Genomic DNA, 3,709 nt, shown 5'->3' with positions numbered 1-3,709 from the left:
TGGACGATAATGCGTTGTAATAATAATAATAATAGTTTTTAATGTTTATAACACCTTTTGACACGAGTAGGCATGAAAAAAAAATTTTTTTTTTGACTTACTAATCTTGTTGTCTAATTTAATGTGAAACAAAAACAAAAATGGTGTGTCTAGTCTAGTCTTTTTTAATAATAGTGTCTAATAATAATTCTCGAGGCCATTTTTTCTGTTTATTTATTCTTTTTTTTTTTTGTATAGTTTTAAATGCATTTGGATAAAAACAATTCGATTACGTTAATAAAAATAATTGCCATATTGAATTTTTCGCCTGCAAAATTTCGATTATACAATTTGCACTCACATTCGTTTACCGATATTTAGTTAAATCGAGCAATTATGACCACCCTGTGGTGTGGAACCTTTAATAATATTTATGTCCTGAAACGATAAACGAGTGTTTGTTATTAAAAAACCCATTCTCACTTTTATATTATCATTATTATTATTAATATTATTGTTTTATGTAATTAAATGCTCCCTAAAATATTTAAAAAAGAATTTTTTTTTTTTAAAAGTCTTCTCCGTTTAAAATGATTTAATGTTTAATTTAAAAAAAAATAAAACCCATCCTCGGGGATGAAATTTTTTTTATTTGTATATATCATTATTAATTTATTATTTTCTTAGTTTTATATTTAAAGTATTCGATGGCTATAAGGAATTGTATTATTATTATTATAAATAGGGTAAAAATATTTAATTAAAAATTAATTTTTTTTTAAGTTATTGAAAAGGGTAGCTAAAGACGTGAAAAACAAAATTTATGATCTCCCCCCATTTTTGTTTTAATCGAATAATTATTAATATTAAAAAAAAAAAAAAAAACAAATAATTCTAATGTCACGTTTAGGATTTAACGGTTAATGGGGGGAGGGGGCGCACGTAAATAAATTATTAAATATTTTCCTATAAAAGTTATTTATACGAATCGACATGATTTTATTTATTTATTTTTTTTGTTTGTCTTTGTATAAAAAATAAAAAATTTTAAACAATTTAAAAAAAAATAATTCAAACAATTTTTTTTTAAATATAAAGTAAGCAACCGTTAAATTAATTTTTTTAAATAAAATAAATGAATTAAATTTTTTTTTTTTTAGCATAATGATAGCTCTCTGTTGTTTTTTTTTTTTTACTCATTACCCACTCATAAGTTTTAGTAAAAAAATTTTTTTTTTTTTTTTTTATTTAACTTCCGCAAATGATGATGATGATGAGGTTACTGACCAAAATGGTGTAATTAAAATATTTAATAAAATGTTTCATTTATTATGTTGTTTCAGTGGGAGCATTCAATGAGGAAACGTGTCAACCTCCCCCCGGTCCTCAAAATGGTCAGGTACGTTTAAAATTTTCTTTCAAATTTCTGAACGTATACTAAAGTATAATTTTTAAACAAAACAAAATTAATGACGTCACGAAATTTGTATTTTTCACAAAAATTCGTATTACAAGAAAATTTTTCTGTACTTAGGTTAGTTACACGGTGAGGGGCGGAGGTTTAGTTGCCAGGTATCGATGCCAGACAGGATATAAATTAAAAGGAAGCCCTTTTGGAATTTGTTTAAGTGGAATATGGAGGCATCCGGTACCGATCTGCCAATCTGAAAACGGTGAGTTAATAATTTAATTTATTTATTTATTTTTAATTTTTTTTTCTCTCTTTCTCTCTCCCTCTCTGCCCCTCTCTTTTATTTATTTATAAAATACGGTCAAAATTTCAAATACAGTTATTTTATTTTGTCGGGGGTGTTGATAAAATGGATTTAAAAAAAAAAAAAAAAAACAGTTTTAGATTTTTTATCGATTACAACATGAAAAAAAAAACAATTTTTTCTATGTCTCAACGACATAAATTATGTTTTTTTTTTGTGAGGGGAGGGGAGGGATATGGTGTGAATAGTTCAGAGTACTATCATTCGGGCAAAAAAAAAATTTTTTTTTATTTTATTGATAATATCAGTAAGTATTGTTGTTAAAACTAAACGAGTTTGCCTACGAATTAATTTCTTTTTTTTTTTTGTTTAAATTATTTTTTTTTGTTTTGTTGTTGTTTCTTACATTTTTTTTTTTAAATCAAATATCATTTTGTTGTAACAAACACGTTTACAAATCTTGCCCCTCCTCCCCCCTCCTTTGTTATATTGTTTTTCGAGGTATAAAATTGAAGAGGGCTCTTTTTTGTAACGAATCATTATTATTATTATTTTTGATTAATTCACCGCGAATATTTTTTTTTTTTTTAAATCGATTTCAAAATATACGTGGCCGAGTTTTTATTTTATTAATAAATAAAAATTTTATTGTCACATTTTTTTTTCTCGATATCTGATAACGACAAAAAAAAAAAAAAATTCGAGTTTTGCCACATAGTTTTTTTTTTTACAAGAGGAACAAAAAAGTGTTTAGGATTTTTTTTTTTTTCGACTTAACGACAAATGTTTAAAAATTTTTTTAATAAAAACCATTTATATTATTTATAAATATATATTTACATCCGGTTCGTTTTGCAAAAGTTTAAATAAAAAAAAAAACAAATTTTTTTCGTTTCAAGAAACATAATAAACCGATGATAAAAATAAACATTATAAATATAAACGTGGCGCTAGATATATATCTAATATCGTTATAATAACCTTGAATTTTTTTTTTTTTTCATTAGCACCATAAAAAAATATTTTTTTGTTAAAAAAAAAAATTTCGCTTTTAATAATCTTCCAAAAAAAAATTTATGTGATTAATTTTTTTTTTTACTCACACGCCCATAATTTATATAACAGTAGCCATATACATCGGAGTTTAAATATATATATATATGAAATTTTTTTAATAATAATAATAATGATATTTGAATACGATGTAAGTGAGAAAAATCTTCCGATTGTTTTCAATAACAACAATAACAACAACGAAAAATTTTCCATTTCGAATTTTTTTTCTTTTTTTTCATTCATTCATTCATTCACAAATATTAATTTTCTGATTGTGATCATTTATTTAAAAAAAAAATTCGTTTGCTTGAATCACAATATATATACTATTATTATTATTATTATTATTATTATTATTATTATTATTATTATTATTGGAAATATGCAAACGCCCAATAAGAAACGCATATATATTTGGGGAAATAGTAATTTAATAATATTTTTATATTCGTTTAAAAATTGAACGTTTTAAATACAATCGTAATGAAAAAAAAAAGAAAAAAATCGAATTTTTTTTTTAATTAGGGGCGGAGATAACAACAAAAAACAAAAACACGAACGGGAAAAAAAAGCAGACGAAAAACAACATTTTTTTATTTATTTATTTATTTGAAAATTATTTTTAAAAAAAAAAAGGGGGGAAAGAAATGGCGGATTTCTTATCACACCATTCCCATTAAATTATTTTTTTTAAATTTAAATTTAATGAAAAAATTCATTTGATTGTTTAAATAATAATAATAATAATAATGTGGGACGGCCCACATTCTTCGGAAAATATTATAAATAGCACTAACGAAATTCGAGCATTTGTCCCTAAGGAATCGGGTAGAAACCTGGAATAAATGGTTAAAAACCCCGACAAATAAGAGCCTTGTCGTGTTTAAGAATGACAATAATAATAATAATAATAATAATAATAATAATAATAATAATAATAATAATAATAATAATAATAT

This window comes from Pediculus humanus, genomic scaffold (genome assembly GCF_000006295.1).
Source record: "Pediculus humanus corporis 1103172108194 genomic scaffold, whole genome shotgun sequence".
Taxonomy (NCBI): Eukaryota; Metazoa; Arthropoda; class Insecta; order Psocodea; family Pediculidae; genus Pediculus; species Pediculus humanus.
This window is presented reverse-complemented; position numbering follows the sequence as displayed.